The sequence below is a fragment of the Acanthochromis polyacanthus genome, chromosome 7 (genome assembly GCF_021347895.1).
Source record: "Acanthochromis polyacanthus isolate Apoly-LR-REF ecotype Palm Island chromosome 7, KAUST_Apoly_ChrSc, whole genome shotgun sequence".
In the NCBI taxonomy this organism is placed as follows: Eukaryota; Metazoa; Chordata; class Actinopteri; family Pomacentridae; genus Acanthochromis; species Acanthochromis polyacanthus.
The window spans coordinates 9,125,191-9,143,734 of NC_067119.1; the positions used below are offsets into that span (position 1 = coordinate 9,125,191).

The following is an 18,544-nucleotide window of genomic DNA, read 5'->3' on the forward strand; positions in this document are numbered from 1 at the left end:
CGTGTGTGCGTACGAGAGAAAGAATAAGAATTACGTAATAATCCAGTCCGTTTAACTCCCATCCTGACATTATAGAGAGGCTTAGAGCTTTGGAGTTGTGTGTCAAGATACGCACGTATGTATGAGTGAGCAAGAAAAAATGGATCACGCACACTCTTGTGAAAAAATTAACATCACTACACTTCAGTAGTGCTGTCAAAAAAAAAAAATCAAAAATAGCATGAGACTCACATTTAACCAGAGTGTATGGTCCCCTGAGAGTGCTGCAATCGTATGTGTGGCATGCATGTATGCCTCGTGCATGTCATTAAATGGGTAAACCTCTTTACTGTATGAATAATAAAGAGCTCTTTCTAAATGCCCAATGCCGGGTTGGCTGGTGATGACTTGCCAATTTAAAGGCTGAATATGATAAGGTTGCTTCTTATCAATGGAAAATCACGAGTGGCTTTTCCTCCTGTGGAGTGTACGCTCTGAATCAATGCACATGGTAATCTATGGAGAGAGTATCACTATCAATGAATGCAGACACACTGGCACGGCCTCAGTAGCACAACAGCTTAATTCAAATGTCAATTCTCCAGACTGCAGACTGGGCACTCAGTCACATTTACTGAACTGATGTGTCTGAAGTGCTCGCAGTTATTATGCTATGTTTGATTCTTTTCAGAATCGTGTCCACACTCTCAAAGATGTGTGAAAAGTAAAACCAAGCCAGGCCTACATATAGTAATAATCATTCTTTCTGCAAATGAGTATTACAGCATCGTTAATATTCTCAAGTGAAACCCTCAGATGAAGATCTTAATGCTCAACATTTAAAGGTCCTCTTTGGTTATTAATTAAACCCCTAAAAACTCATTTCTGGGTTTCAAAGTTAAATAATTAGAACGTTTTTTTCATTAAAACCAATAATTTCCTACTTTAAAATAACTACAGCATTGTTCCCTCTAGAATGTGCAGTCCTCACCTCTTTCTCCATTCAACCCTCCCAAGTTTGAGCACACCAGCTCACCTACAACCCTGCACAAACACTATGTGGTTACTTTGAATGCAGACAGCGGATGCGCGAGTACTCCTCTGCTCTGGTAGGTGTTTCTGAATGTCTGGCCGTAACGTTGCACTTTTTACAGGATATAGCAGCTGCTTCCAGTTTGGGCTGTAACAACGAGACGATGTCATTATTCTGAAGATGCATTTAAAACACAAGACTTCTGGAGAAATCACTGTGTTTAGGCACTGATAGACTGGTGGAAATGAAAGCAATTTATAAGTCATGCAGTAACTATTTGAAACAAAACTCTTTTGATGATGAATAATAAAAGGTGTGTACAATCCAAGAATCTCTCCATAAAAGCATCTCCTCATGACAAGCGTTCAGTTTAAGCTCTATTAATTTTTTCTGGCACATGTGCAGTCAGTGTGTTTGCAGTGTGGACTCTTGTTGACTTGGGAAGATGACAAAACCTATCTCACCAAAAACTGGCCCCAAAATCAGTTGTAATAATAAGTTGTAATATTTAAGTTTTTCATCCATAGATGTTCTAATTGATTCTGAAGAATAATACTGATATGGAAAAGCCCTTCCCCAAGAGTTGACAGGATTGGTTCCTCAGCTTTGTTACACATGAAACCTCTGGAAGTCTGAATCTATGTTTCTGAGACTGTTGTTAGTACACCGCAGTCTGTAAGGTGGAAATGCTCAGCCATGGCAATGACTGCTTATTTCACTCATGATGTATTTTTCAGCATATAAAACAAGGTAAAAAATAATTGACCAGTGACTATTTAATTCAGTGAAAGAGAGCCTTCGTGTGGATTTGATTGCTGAACCGGACAGCTCTGGGTATTCTGCCCTCAAGTCTACAAGTGGGGGGAAGTCCAGATATTAGAAATCACTTTTCATCTTGTTCACAGATTCTGTAACCCAAATAATTTCCCTCTACCACACCCAATACCCACAAGCTCTTTTCCCAATCAGGGTGTGACTCAGCAGCAATCTTTGCCCACGGCAAAGAATGTACACTTAGACACACGCCTGACTTTCCACTGCATCTAATGAGTGCTGTTAGCTCCCTGTGAGATGATGACAAATTGATGGAAGGATTTACATTATTGCCCAATTCATAAAAGACTCCAAACCACAGACAAACCTCAGGCTTGCTTCAATCACTACAGCTTAGTGATGCCCGAGGAAAACAATTTTCTATGAAATATTTCAAAATAGAATAAACCAAAGACAAGACATAATTTAAAGACAGAGGCTTTATAAAAAAAAAAAAAAGCAAAAATCTCCATTTCAAGGTCACTGTCATCCAGAGCAGTCAACTGCAGTATATATGTTTTAGTGTTATTTCATACAGTGGTTTTGAGTATCATTCTTCCTCTTCTGACTCAGTTACCCACTACAACAGGTCTGGTAGATTTTCTCTAGTAATACAATGTGTCATTTCGTGGCTCAGAGTAGCTTTACAGGGTTTGAGCAGAGTTGTAGGTGAGAAGGACGAAGAGGCAGGGACTTTACAGGTCATTTTAAGACAAATTATGTATTTAGAAGATTCTAAATACATAACTTTATAATTCACAAAGATCAGTTTTTAGGAGATAAATTAATGACCAGAGAGAGACTTTAAAGAAGGTAATCTGGATCCACACAAAAATTTAATAGACCACTTCTCCACCAAGTTCAACTGGGTAGATAAACGCACAGACAAACAAGCAGCAGAGAAAACAAAGCATACCTCTGTCTTGGCAAATGTACAAACAGCACAGAATACATACCTCTGCCTCGGCTCTTGCCGTGGCGGAGCAAAGAACAACAGATGTTAGAACGCATGGGCTGCTTGATCTTGAAAAACAACAAAGCGTCTATAACCTACCTGTAGGAAATGTGTAAAGGGGATGTTGGACTATCCTCTGTCTTCCTCTCTCTCTTCTTTCGTCTCTTCTCAGCTTAAGTCCAAGGTTGCCTTTTGCCAGCTTTCTTCATGACTGGAATAAGACTGTACCTGAGACAGATGAGGGAAAGAAACCAAAAAAGATAAAGGTTAGATGGTTGATTACAATTAAATCATTACAAGTTAAATACATTATAAAATTGTGAAATGGTTTCCGACTTTTTCACACTTCATACACTGAACACTTACTAGATTCATGAAGAAATGTTCAACAGTTTGAGCACTTTTTGACAAAAATCATCATTAGTTGAAGTACATGGCACCTACTACACGATCCTCACTATCCTTATACTGCAGTTTCTCTTGTACCTTGTGTCTGATAGCGATCTAGAGCAGTTTTCAGCTGAGCGCAACTTTATGCTTGTATTTTAATCTTTTTTTAACTGACTTACTACCAAACAAAAGACTACAGTCTCCACAAGCATCTGGACTGCATTTTATATCATGTTCCTTACAGCACGAAGGCTGTTGCTTTGCTCATAAAACTGAAGATGAGAAGGAGGAAGGTGATGGTCGCCTTGTACAAACAGAGGCAAAGCTTTAAAATGTTCTCACAATAGCAGATGGTCGAATGACTAAACAGAAAATCTCTTTAATGATTGTCGGCTATTATCCTCTCAACAACTCCAGGATTCACAGCAATGATCCCTCATTTCATCAGCTTCAGGAAACATGACAGTGTAACCAACAAAAACAGAAATGCTGGTATAAGAGAAATGCATTTTATCTTAGTTAGGTGGTGATTAAAAAGCCTGCACCTAGTGCGGATCTCTCAATCCCTTGGGCCCCAAAACCTGCCGGAGAGTTTGAAAGGCATGTTCTATTTAAAGAAATCTCCAAAAATCACTCCATTTATCAGCCAGAAAGTGTAAAAACAGCAAGAATGATCAGACTTTTAACAACTCTTAAACTACTAATCTGTAATGTGTAATTCCATTGGAAAATTTTTAACAAATCCACGCTTAAAATCATATTTCATCAAGATCACTTTAATCTGCATTCTCTAAAAAATAAACTTGCATGAATCCAATTCTGAAAAAAAGAAAGAAATTTTGTGCTTCGCAACATAAACGGAAACTAAAACAAGTAACTTAGTTGTGTTTACACAGAGGAGATAGGAGACAAGCATGGAAACACACTGAAATTAAAAGTGTAAGTAGTAAAATATCTGTTGAATGTTTTTGTTCTAGTATCTTGTAACAAATATGGGTACTTGCGAAAATATTGCACATGGTGGTTCCAGGTCAGGTTTCTGTAATATATTTTTTAAGGTAATGATTAAAAAAAAATTCCATTTTCATTTCAGCTCTCTGTACTTCTAGTCGTAGCTGTGCTGTTACACAGAGATACAGGGTTTTATATTGCAGGGAAAAATGAGCCCACAGTGAGTAAAAAATGTCACAGGAGCAAAGAACGGTCAGAAACTACTTGGAGTTCAGAGGGCTAAAATGCTGCAAGCATCATTTTCTTTCGCATGATAATAAGATCCAGGAACCATCTCCATGTGAACTGATTTTCTACACCTGCCTGTCCATATTCAGGGTCACCAGGAGCCCAATCCCAGACATCAGAAGGTGGACAGCATCTCTAAAATTAAATGTCTTGGCATTTCATACAAGGGAAATGTCTCCTGTTTGCAGCCAAACACATCCTCCCTCTTCCTCTTTCAAATACGTAAGTTCAAGGACACAGCACACAAGACAAACACAAGCTTTCGCACGTACACCCACAAGCAAGCAGAAGCACAATATTTTGCTTTTACCTACACATGCGCACATGGACACAGAGTATATTCACCCATACACATCAAATGTGAGGGAGTTGTTCTGACAGCAGAGCGCTGTCAGCTACCGCGCTGCGTTTTGTTCTGACGAGCAGGTGGTGCAGCATTCACAGTGTTACCAGCGAACATAACCCGACCCTTAACTCCACACAGGGTCATTTACACGACCAGCGCACAACACCACCAAACTACCGTCTTCAAGCGACTTGGCAATCAGGAAGAACAGCAGATCCATTATTCAGTACATAAATGACCCTGTGACCTTTTCTTAATGTGTGATCTAACAGGAACGGCTCCACTTCTTACATTTAATTCATTTTTAACATTCTCTCTTGTCTTATTGGTTAACCCCAACAACCCTCTTTCTCTTTTTGATGGTGCCGAGTGGCAGATTGGGTGCTCAGAGGAACCACATTCAATAATAAAACAGGGAGAGAGGATGGAGGGATGAGAGACGAGGGATAAAAATGTATTGTGCCCCTTCTGAGTGTCCCTGAATGATTTATAACACAAACTGACGCTTGCATGAGCCTCTGGGAAAGTTGTGGCTACACTTCTCCTCCTCCCTGCTCGCTCCACCCTGCTTGGTATTTATGACCCACCAACACGAGAATATAGAGATATATAGCATAAAGAGCGAAAGAACAAAGGTTACAGTGTGTGTCATATTCAAGTTCATCTACAAGACTGTTTTAAATTTATCTCATATCAAAGATCGATCTGATAATAAAGTGAGTATTTGGACAGATACACATTTTTGGTTCCTCAGGCTTCGATATCAGCAGTAATTTTAGAAGATTTAAGTCAATATATACTAGAAGTAACTATGTGGGAGATATAGCACTTTTAACCTAAAATGCCCAAAGGTTAGTGTTTCAAAAGTAAAAGAAGTCAAACAAAATCATCACATTTAATTAAGTTTACAAAAAGTCACTAATTAATGAAAAAAACTGCCAGGGCCCAAGATAACATCTTCTAGTGCCCTGTTTAGTCAGAGTATCAAGATTTAGACTTCCAAAACATCTGACATCCTCTTCAAATATTTTATAGTACAAGGAAAAGCTGCAACCACAGAGCAATGATTTTTCAGTGTTGATTCATTTTCTATTGAAAGTAGTAATGATAACAACACTAAACTCACCTTGTACAGAATAAAGAATATGTGCAAAGTCACCTGATTTTGATAAGTAGTATAACACTGCTAACAAAGTGGCTTCGACTGCCATGTTAGCTCTAAGTGACACTAAACAATGACACATCGCACTGACTGAACCTAGCTGCAGTTCTATGAGCAAGAAGGAAATGGAGGTTTCTTATGTTAGCTTATGTGGCAAATTTATCAACAAAGACACAAAAAAAAAAGAATTGGGGCTTCCTGCCTTTCTAAATTTACCAGATCAGCATCGAGCTTCACAGCAGCTTTTTTTTCAAGGTCGCTCATCTAGTCTAGAGTACATACTTTTATCTTCTCCAAAAACAGCAAAGTTTGGGCCTCCCAACAACAACATGTGAGCTTCAGCAGCAGAAAACAGTATGACAACACATATTTTAGGCACAGTACATTAAAAAAAGGAAAAAGGGTTAAGTGTGATTGACTTGCAGAAGCCAAATTATAAAATGATGCTACTGTGCTACTGTAATTTCACATTTTGCTTTACAGTAAAGATTTGCAGCGACATGTCTCTACATGTAAGTGGGATAAACTGCTGCATTAAATAACTACAGAGAACAGCTGGGGTGTCTGGTGGCCTCGTGGTTAGGAGGTACACCATATACTGCAACTGCAATGTTAAGTGTTACTGAGGCGGTGAATATAACATGTGTGTGGGAGTGTGTGCACAAGTTGTTGTGTTTAAAGAAAAGAATAGGTTACAAAGGTTAGGGGGCCAGTTTAGGCTTGACATGGTGTAATCTGTTGAACAAAGAGAGAAAACAGCTGAGAAAGAGGATGTAATAATGTGTTAAACAGTAACGACATGAAAGGAGATTAAAAGAAAGAAAGAGTGTGTGTCACAGAAAATGAGAGAGTTAAAGACAGTGGCAACTGGTTTGACAAACTCCTGATTTTAAGGCCCATAATTGGAAAGTCCTCATCATGTGCTTTACAAATACCACTATTATTAGAAACGCTGATCTTTACCGTGCATTTCTGACAAAGTTTTTTGGTGCTCTGGCTGATAATCAAAATCCTGATAGCCATATCGTACCATCCATTCCTCTTGTTACAAGACCCAAACTGTGATATGAATCATAAATCCTGAGTCACAAGCCGTCAATTTCCGAGGCACAACTTGGCCATGGAAACTGTACTGCATTTCTGTTTTTGGACAAAACAATGCAGTTGAACAGCTTTCGGAGATATTGGCCAAACGATTCATCAAGCTGGGTGTGATACCGGGTAGAAAATATGGCTTTTGGCCAAGTTCATGCCCATTTCCTTTTCAGTTTTTTCCATGTGCATAATTCCAGAGATTCTGAGAATGTGAACAGGCTGCAGCAGGTATCTGCAATGACATCACTGCCTGGATGTAAACTTGGGGATTTTTGTGGCATCAAGTATTGCCAAGCATGTCATTAGTCAGGCAAGAAATAAAAAATACTCCCTGGCCATTAGTAGAATGTAAAGTTCAACTGATGAGCTTGAAAATGTGAAGAGCAGCTTTGGCAAATCTCAAACTCTGTGCAGGTTACAATGCGTGATCTGTCTTTATTACAACTTTGCCTAAATTTAATCAAAGCTCCTTAGACTGAAAGTTTGCAGATTTAACTCTCAATGATTCCCAGTGTGGCTGATGATGACTGAGGTGGGCTTTTGATGACTCACGCTTGGAGGTAGGTGTGCTTGAAATCGTGTCCCATAGTGGCATGCTGCTTTAAATAAAGCTGAGGAAACCAAATACGAGGCGATTTCCACAATACAGAAAATTCTCCCCGGATGAAAATAAACTAATCCAGTGAGATAGAAAGAAACTAAACATTATGTTCTGATTATCCTGCCAGGGTGGCATGGTGTGGATTTTTATAGCAGTGACTCATTTTCACAGAGTGAAGAATACGCACATACACACATACATACTCGACGCTCTAAAGCAGGATTTGGAGACTTCGGGGCAGCTCTCATCTCAGGAGCTTAGTGACACTACTGAGACATGCTTGGATACGAACACACACATACGCACACACGCACACACACACACCAAGGACTGTTACCTTCTCAGATTAGTTTTAAGGCTAATGCCAAAATAAATGTGGGCGTTGGTGGATTGAGGGACAAATAAGAGACAAATAAGTGCCCTATCCACCGACCTAAAACCCTGCCTGGGATGATTCTTAATCTGTAGTTTATTTGAAGTGATTTCCCCTTGTTGCCTTCAAGCAGCAACAGCTCAAATCCTCACGGTGGCTACTTTACTTGTGTTGTGGATGTTTAAAGTTGAATGTGGCACAACTTTACTTTTACGGTCCTCTACATATTCATCTTACTCTATCACTCTGAGGATGAACCACTGAAAAAAGATGAGCTCAAGAGCTTTTAATTCCTGCTTAAACAAAAAACGTATTTTGCCACTTTATCAGCAATGTGTTTTTGTCTTTCCAGACATGACAGGGGAAAGGACTGTGGAGAAAACCTTTGAGCAGTGACCTTAGTCTTCACAAAAGTAACAATGGAGCTGCATTTGAAATCGACTATGTACCACCACTTGTGAACATTTTTCAAGAAATATTCACCTATTTAATTTGTAAAGAGTCCAAGACAGTGTTAAACATCATTTTTATATGTGTATGCTCAATATGAAAAGTCAGCCAAGATTGGAAACTAAGCAAAAAGCTTGACCGAGCAAGGCTAGCTAGTAGCTCCTCTTGTCTCAAGTCTATGCTAAGCTAAGACGCTGGATCTAGCTTCACAGTTAATGCACAGACACAATCATCAAACTCTCTTGAAATAAAAGAAATCAAGTAACTTTCTAAAATTTCAAACTATTTCTATAAAATGGCTTCAGAAAATTGAATTAATTGAATTATTAGTAAAATTAGGGTCAAAGAACCCAGAGTTTGATCAAACCTCTGCACTGAGCAAAAATATAAATCCAGCATAAAAATGGTCTTTAGACGCTGAGATAGAGTACAAAAAAAATACTTTCTGTCGATAATACTAGTAAATTAAATCAGTTTTCTTTCTCACTTTCTTTCTAGTCTTAAACAGTATTAGTATTTGGACACCTTGTTAGCGAATGCATAAATGTTCAGGGTTTGATGCCAACTTGGAAGTTTAACGTACCATTCTTTTATACATATCTACAATGTTTCAGTAGTAGTAGTAGTAGTAGTAGTAGTAAGTGGAAAAAGTGCTAACAAAATCTATAAAAAAATTTTAAACAATTATAATTTTCTGATGTCAAAACTATGGATAAATGGCAGATCTAGAACACAATACTGTCATGTGATTTGCTACTGTATAAATAAATAAATTGAAATGCTGAGACAGTTTAAATACAAAAATCGAGATCAGTAGGCCTAACAGGTTTAGAAACATGACCGTAGCGTTACACCTAGTTGGTATACCACCATGTTCTTGACTGTCTCTTAAACATGCAGCTATTTTGTTATTTGACCGCAAAAAACTCTGGTCCAAGCTGTGGTTGTGACAGAATGCAGCCTAAACTCTGGAGGGGAGTTTTTAATTTCAATGTTCATTAGTTTCTTGACCAACAGAGTCATCACAATACATTATGAAAACTTTAAGCAGTTAAATGCTTGCAACCTTTAACCCCTGTGTAAATGTTAAAAGTGCACGACCCACAACAACCCCACCCACTACAGACATGTCCATTAAAGTAGATTAGCTCTCAATAGTGCCGAGCCACGTCGTTCACACTGGTGACTAAGCAGGGCAGTATGGTTCCATTTTTGCCCTACAGCTTTAGGTCGGTATCAATCTTAATCTCCATATTGATGTAGAAAAGCCACTTGCCATGATGCAGCCTTACAGGGTGTTATATAATGGGAGTGGTACCACCATGACACATGAAAGCCTTGACACGTGAGAATGATTTTCACACTACTTGTTCCCCTCACACGTGTCCATATATAGGATCTGTGTGTGAAGTGGCAGATATGCAATATTAAGCTGGCCTCTGGCTTTTGCAAGGTGTTTGGGAGCAGCCAGGGGCCTGTGGGGGAAAGATAATCTCTCTATTGTGAAGAGCTGTCCTGTGGTGGACTAATGCACTGTCACTATATGAGCCTTTGATGCCATAACACATATGGTTTCATCACTCACCCAACCAACATACATGCACATGCAACACTTTAGAGAAACTTCCCACTCATATAATTGGATTTGTAGTTACATTTTTAGAGCTGTAATAATCAATCAATTAATCAGTCGGTCAACGGTTTAAATATTAATTTTAAAAAATACATTTTAAAAGAAAAAGAAAATATTTTCCGGTTTCCTGATTTTCTTTTATTACAGGTAATTCTGTATCTTTGGTCTCCTAGTGAGATAAAACAAAGCATGGGATGAGAATTGGGAGAAAATTTGAAGATCACACAATTAACTGATTGAGAAATTAACTACAAAATGAATCACTGAGAGAAAGTTTTAACGTAAAAATTTCAAAAAGAAAAAAAATACAATCTGAATACTTTTCTTCTTTCAAGATAGACAATTCTACATCTTTGGTCTTTTTGTGAGAGAAAACGTGAAGAGAATTGGGGAAACATTTAAAGAACAAACAATTAACTGACTGGAAAAAATAACTGCAAAATGAATCAACAAGAATATTGCTTTAAAAGAAAATGGGAGAAAAATAAAATGTAGTTTGATTGTCTTCTTTTATGAATGGTAATTACATATCTTTTAAAGACCAAACAATTAATTGTTTAAGAAAAAACTGCAAATTGAATAGAAAATTATATTTGAACTTCTCTTTATCAATTAAGAACTGGATTATGTCTGGCTAGGCATTGTTCAGCTCAAAATAAAGTCATTCTTTCATAATGTTTGCATTGGAAAATCTGGAGTTATCCATCTCCATTCATTTCTCATCAGTGGTGAGAAAACAGACAAAGACAATTCCAGTCAAATCAAAATCTACCAGATAATCTAACATAAGTCTCAGTGTGTGAAAGGACTGCTTTGAAAGTTCTTTCCCAGACCTGAAAGTTCAGAGGAGATAAGCAATCGATGACCACTGGATTAAATACTGTCCTTATTTTGAGCTGCCCTAAAAATACTCTCCCCTCAGGAAGCTACAGAAGTGTTCTTTCCCAATTTGGAGGCTTGAAAAAACAAATTCACAGTACCTAAACCTTCCCATATATAGAGGGAAGACTGAGATCTCTGCGATTGAGGGCAAGCACTGGGTAGAACCTGTGTAGTTATCTAAAGGAGCCATCAATTAAAGCATTAGCAGTATGCTTTCTGCATCGGACACATCTGTACTTGTCTAAAAAGTAATAAAATATACAGATACTCACACATACAAGCACACACACACATACGCAAAGCATTGGTCACACTCACTCAGTCACACAAAGACCATCCCTCATTCAGTGTGAAAGCTTTTTCAGAGAAATCCTATGAATCCAGCGGGGTTGGTGTGTGCGTCCGTCCCTTTGGAGAGAAGCCTGGAGTTTTCTCTATTAAAGCCATTCATCCTCTCTGGCAACTATCAGAGCTAGCACCCTTTCAGCGAAGATTTTTTTTTTTCCCCTTCCAACCCGGTCAATAGTGTGTGTGGTCTGACTGTCTTGCTTTTTTCCAAAACCACGGTCTTTCTCACACACAAACAAATCAATCTCTGAACTGTCTTTTTTCAAACTCGTCCTCTTTAAATAAACACGAACACACACATAGAGAGACACGGAATGAAGCGAGCAGACACACTAAGTGCAGTGTCACAGAGCTCCGTCACCGGCATGTTAAATTATTCAACAGTCCCTCACAGACAATTTTGCACATCAGAGAAAGTAAAGGATGAAGAGCAAGGGGGTTGTACGTGGGTACCACTAGCGGAGGTTGCGTGTTGTGAGGATCAACAGGTTACACTCATACACACACTTATTGAATGGGATAGAGAGCTGAAGAGTTTTGCCACTGAAGCAATCATTTCTATGGGCTTCTATACTTTAGGAGACATTGATGTCATATTTCTGGTGTTTTTGGTCAGTGTAAGCCCTGTGAAAACAAATGTACCTGACTGCTGTGATAAAATGGATAAAATGCTTTAGTTTGGGAATATTTTGACAGACATTGTGATATAAGTCTCAATTTCAGTGGGAATAGTAGTTTCTGCATTTCTTTCCCACTGAAAGAAAATGAAAATCGAGATTTGACTTTGGGCTGCACAGTGGATTGGTGGTTAGCACTTTCACCTTAGAAGATCCCCGGTTCGCATGGAGTTTGCATGTTCTCCGTGTGCATGTGTGGGTTTTCTCCAGGTTCCTCCTACAACCCAAAAACATGTTGAGGTTAACTGGTAACTCTAAAATTGTCCGGACGTGAATGTGAGTGTGACTGTCTCTATGTGTAGCCCTGTGACAGGCTGTTGACCTGTCCATGGTGTCCCGTGCCTTCATTGTAAGTCAGCTGGGATAGACTGCAGCCCCGAACGACCCTAATGAGGATTAAGCGGTATATACAGTAGATAATGGATGGATGATTTGACTTTTGCTGTCTTCTCTACCAAACAGTCATGTTTCCTTATATCGGAAAATATGATTTTGTAGGCTGGGGATCTCCATAGCATCCAAAAGCCTATTTTGTAATTACATGTTGTGATACATTTGGCCTCGATTGAAAAAAAGAAAAAGGGATTTGAATAGTGCACTTGGCCATACTGAGATTTCAATAAAATTTTACTGTTTCAGCCCTATTGTAAGCCAAAGTGAAACATTTCTGTAAGCAGATTTTATCTATAAACTGTAAATCTGGACATGTGGTGACTATTTCCCCTCTCAGTGGCTTTAAAGACGTGAACAGGAAGAAAGCTGCTGCACTTTTTTTTTTCAAAGTGCAAGAAATTACATCATCCTCTCTGTCATGAAGTTTAAGCTGTGTACATTCTAAAAATCAAACATAAGAGCACTGATGAATGCTTAATTTTAGGATTTGTGGTTGAAGACAGGTTGCAAAAGGAATTGGGAGGACAGAAAAGAAAACCTGGAAAGTACCCAATGAACAAACTGAAACTGAAAAAAGCACTATAAATGAGGCAGTAAATTTAGTGAACTTTGATCTCAAACACACCTTTGTTCTATTTTTAAACGGATGAAATACCTGAGTTTTTATGGCTCATAGCTCTCAGACAAAGACAGACACAGGACAAAGACGATGTGCATGTTTTCAATTGTATTTCTTGTGAATTAAAAATATTCAGTAACTTGTTTTTTGTGATTTAAAACCAAATTGAGGGTTTAAAAACATCAAGGCTCTCACAATAAAGACGTTTCCAATTTCCTAAACAAATTTACTTTCAAAACACCTGATTTTGAAGAGGACAAAGCCATTTTTTGCCGTAACACACAAAAGACCTAGTAAGACAGATATCAAAAGCCTTTTGAATTATACTCAAATCTTAAAGGCAGCTTAATAAAAAAAAATGCTTTACTTTATAAAGACTTGTTGCTGCATCATGACAGCTTCCTGGTGTATCTCTCATCTTCCATGACGTGCCTGCAGGAAAACATGCCTAAATGTGGGAGTTTCATGTTTATGTAATTTCTTTTCTCCCGGGCAATCATTCCGGCCAAACTCTATTTTTCGAAAACCCTTGTAGGCCTCGCACAGTGCCGGTTCATTATTTTAAAAGCACGACTCCACCAGCGCCACCTCCTCTAAGCTGACTCACTGAACAAACACCAACATGCACATGTTGGATTTTATGCAAATTATGTCCAAAAACCATTCAATTAATCTGAAGTGATTTGCAGGGACTGCGTATGTGCACCTTAGCAGTGATGCTTAATCACTGTCCCCAGGAGAAGTTGATGTAAATAAATATAAAAAAGTACAAACAGAAAAAAACACTTGAGTCACCCCAGGGCTCACACTAACCTAGATCTTCTCTTTCTAACTTGGACAAAAATCCTACATTAGCCTGGCTTCTGGCTGTGTGTCAGTAAGAGTATGTACAGTACTACAATTTCAGAAGACATTTCCTATATGAGTGCATTGTATGTATTAGGGCTAATAAGGCATATTTTGATTAAAAAAGAGAAAGAGACAAAGAAGCCATGAAGAGGTCACGAAAAAAACAAAACAACTAAAGACATAAAAAAAGCAGTAAGAGCGGAAGAGAAGCAAGGACTGAGAAACATGACCTACACAAACTGGAACAGGTTGAGACTAATGAATGTCTATCCCTGCTTATATAGTTTGTCATAAGACTCATTCTCATCCACAAAAATGTAAAAATCTACTTAACAGAAAGTGATCCACTTGATAGTGTAAAGTATAACTGGATCCTTGTCATTAGAATTGGTTAGAAACAACCTTTTTCCACAGCAAACGCTTTTAAACGGAAAGGTGAGGAAAATTTGTAATTGTCCACTGTGACAAACGTCTACAGGTTTTAACCATAGACTGTACATAAAGGTGGGCGAGACCTCTGTACGCCACTCACTGGTTTCCTCAACAGTGGTTTTGAAGTCACCACTTTTACAGTGCTTGACTTGTCCTCAAGCTTGGCTCACATTACAAGAGTTTTGGTCCAATTAACCACATTTTGCTCCTTCCAATAATCAGAAGAGAAATGTTCTCAGATTATTTGATAATCTGGGGGGTTTACAGATGCAGTCTGAAACCTCCCAAACTCCTTGCAGACTCATCAGGGCCTTCATTTTTCAGTGTCATTCGGTTTTATCCTTGTGGTTCCCCGGTGTTTTGACTTGAAATGCCTTCAAATACAGAAAGGTCCACCTATAACCTTCTACATATGTCTACAAGATGTGAGTAGACCTAACACTCTGAGAAGTTAAAATTATGCAGCATTTGGAAAATAGCTAAAATAAAATTAATAATTTGGAATCCAAGGGCATGTATTTCTTCTTTCTTATTTAGTTAACTTCCTTATGAACCTGAGCAGCCAGGACAATGTATAGACACATGTCTGTTAAGGTTTTTAATGTCATTTGACCAAGCACTGAACACCACCACATATATTCCTTTCACCATCACTGCCTTTTTATGTCAGCTTTTGATTTCACAACAAGACAATCACAGGTGTAATTAATAATTAATAAAATGACTGCAATAGTGGAACAACAAAAAGAAACAAAGCTGTCATTAATGCAATTAGTTACAGCTGTGCTTTTCCTGCCGTGACAAATAAGGATATCTGGGAATAGACAGTAAACAGACAACAGCTCCAGGAGGCTAAGTAGGAGTGTAGGTCACAGTAAAAGCAGCTTCTGTACAAACTTATCATTAGCACATTACTTTGATAAAACCCTTTGTCAGGCTCAGCTGCTAAAGTTCTGCACTGTGAACACTTCACTTTTTGCTTTTGTATTTGCATTAGCAGGAGTATGTTTTGTTAAATTTCAAAGTGTTGTCATCTTATGTGGGCTGGTTGAAATGTTTGAAAGAGAAATAAGAATTCAACTGAACTAATTTAACTTTTCCACTGATTTTGTCATTTTGAGGAGGAAAACAGCAACAAGGTCAAAGTGTGGGGGGTGCTCAAGAAGCATCACCTTTGCCTCTGTAGGAGGCTGTGATCCTGAAAAGAACGACAGCATCAGTCGTTTCAGCAAGAGCCCAAAAAACAACATCTGTTTATCCTGAACTGACAAAGCCCTCGAGCAGCTCTATATGAAAGGAAGAAGGCGACTTTATTAAACAATGACAAAGTCTGTATTAGGAGGTGGTCATGGTGGATAGAGGAGTCAACACAAACACTGAACTTTAAGACAGGAGACTGCTTTTGATCGTGACTAACATGTTAAAATACGATTATGTTTGAATACAGATCAAAAAGTTATCTTTGTAATAAACATCACAATGTTTCCCTAACCTTGGTAAAGTGTTTATCAAATACCACAATCTTTCCCCAAACAGAACCAAACATACTTGCTGATAGAAAACATTCAATCAGAAAATGATTGAATGTGTCATGAACTGTGTGGATGATCAAGGACCTGCTTTTCAGTAAAAAAGGGGTCTTTAAAACCTGAACCAGACAGAATCACATTCAAAACTGCAACTATCATGCCAGCTTAAATCATAAAAAGGCAAAAAAAAATTGTAACAGAATTTATTTCTGATAAATAATAGATAATTTAAGAAAAAAATCTGGTGTATTTTGGTGAACTCTAAATTTAGTTTAGTAAAGGGAGTGGTGTTGAGCTGTTCACCATTATCCCAAAACCATTTGGTGCAGTCAACCAAGCATCGATTCATTTAAAGGTTCTTGGTCAAAAAACACTACATCTCTGACACACTATTGAAGGCCAAGGAACAAAAAACTTTAACAGTATTAGAGACTATATAGAAACTGTGATTCCAAACCACTGCTACAGCAGCTAATTCTAGCCATGATTGGTCTTCCATCTCGACCAACCATGGCTAGATACACAATGTGATTCTAGCCATGGTTTCTTTAATCCAACTGTTCTCCTTGCATGAGCATACTTTACATTTTGGAATATCTTTAATGACTTCTGAATCCTAAAATTGTCTCCCGCTCACTACAATTAGAAGCCACCATCACTCAATTCCACCAGCTGGAGTGGATATATTCTCAAAACAATACAAACCATGTCCTGTAGATGTAAATCATGTCATCATCAAAAAGTCAGAGATCAAGTCAGGCATGACTCTGCCACCTCTACGGCCTTCACATTTGCAGTGGCCTGCTCAGGTGGTGGTCCTGCTGGCTAATGAGTCTGTATCAGGGGTTAATGACGGGATGGGTGACTGGAGACCAGCCAATCAGAGGGTTAACAGGGTGTAATCTGCATTGCATTCGCCCGCACACAAGCCAAATTTAATCCATAAAGCTGACCCTGGGTCACCCGGTTCAGCAGAGAATCTGTCAGAATCTGTTTAAACCAGCTCAGCTTCATGACACCCACTTTCAACTTCAAAAGGAACACACTCACAGAGCCGATGATGTTTTTTCGTATCTGTGTATTTACTTGGAACATTCAGATTTGAAGCAGGAGGTAACATGGTTTGGCATCTGCACTCGCATACTGAATTTTAAACACTTAACAAAAGGCTAAAGACAGCAACTTTTCAAAATGTAAATCCTGTCATCATCAAGATATTATTTGAACTTTCATATCAATGGCTGATTACATTTTAATTCTAAATATCAAAATGTAAAAATCTGTTCAATTCATTACCTCTAAGCATAAAAATACTGAAGTAAAGCTATGCATAATGTTGAAGGATGTAACAAAAATCTAGCTCTGCCACATAGGAAAAATTTTGACTCTGGGTACTACAATTTTAATACTCTAAGACTACTCCAGGAAAAAGAAAAAAAAACACAATCTAAGAATAACAAAATAAATAATTATTCAACTTTTAGACTCTTTTCCCTCTGGGACTTTCCTCCTGCTTTTGCATGCTTGCACCATAAGAGCGTAATCAAAAATAGCACAGTCACATGAACGTCGCAAATTATTCTCTCAGCTGGAGAACAATTTGAAGGAAATTCAATGTAAATAAAAGTGTTTACTAAGATTTAAATTTGTGACTGTTATGTACAAAAAAACTAGGACAAAATAGGCCTGTATACCGATGTGGATGAGTGAAAGAGCAATCATGAGACACAGCTTGGTTTTATTTCTCACCAAGAAGGGCTAATATAGGCAGGCTTAGTTACAGTACCTGATAGATAAATATCTAGTGGCCTAAAGAAAGAAAAGGCACTGATTACCACCTTTTTATCTGTTTACACTTCAAGCAAAACAAAGAAAGACAAAACAAGAAAGATATTAAGTTTCTATTTCACATAACTTCAGGCTCAAATCAAAAACTGCTATGGGAAATACATTCAAAATATTTACTTCAAAAGCATTTCTGATTTATATCCAAAGTTCACAGTTTCCACAAAAAAAAAACATACATTTGTGGCAGTTAAATGTCAATACTATGGAGCATAATATTTAGCAGCTTCCCCTATGGGAAAATACCATTATATTCCTATTGTCGATTCACAAAAAAGGGAAGAAAAGGAGACAGAGAACAATGAAAGGCAAATGTCAATTAGGTTTGGTCGGTGAGGTCACAGCCTTTGGGCGCCAGATTGTTATTGACCCTGGGTGTCACACATCGAACTGCTTCTGGTGCTAAACTGGTGTGAAAGAGAAAGGCGGTGCATTCGATGAGCGTTTTCGTCAATGTGTGTAACACTCACCGCCATTGGCCACATCTACAGGCTCAGCTGGGACTGAGGGGACTCGGAGGATCGTATCGACGAAGCAATAACCCTGGGCCTGTTTATGACACTATCAATTCACAGATGTATTGATTTTCATTGCGGCTGCAAAAGTATTCTTCAGCTGCACACCCAGACACGAGAGCGGTGGAATCAAAAAGAAACAATACTATGCAAGCACACTGAAGCATATGTAAAGCTTTTTTTTGCCACTCTGAACAAATATTCAGCTGAATACACACTCACATGCATGTCAGCATGTCAAACCGAGAGCAATCAGTCTCAGTCTGTTGGACATCAAGGCCACATGACAGCCTATATAGATAATTTCTGAATTATACCCACTGTGCCATGACTGAGGAAGGCTGTAGCCCCCACATCAGCCATTCTCACTCTTCAAAGACTCAAAC

The 18,544-nt window shown here is 38.3% G+C and overlaps 1 protein-coding gene across 2 annotated transcripts in view; it reads right to left on the bottom strand.

Moving 5' to 3' along the window:
• The window catches only part of taok3a (TAO kinase 3a), an 83,323-nt gene that overhangs the window by 44,035 nt on the left and 20,744 nt on the right, over positions 1–18,544 (bottom strand). For both annotated transcript variants that reach the window (XM_051950999.1, XM_051951000.1), the window contains exon 2: positions 2,880–3,008. The gene's annotated coding sequence lies outside the window, so the exon portion shown is untranslated. The remainder of the gene's footprint in view (positions 1–2,879; positions 3,009–18,544) is intronic.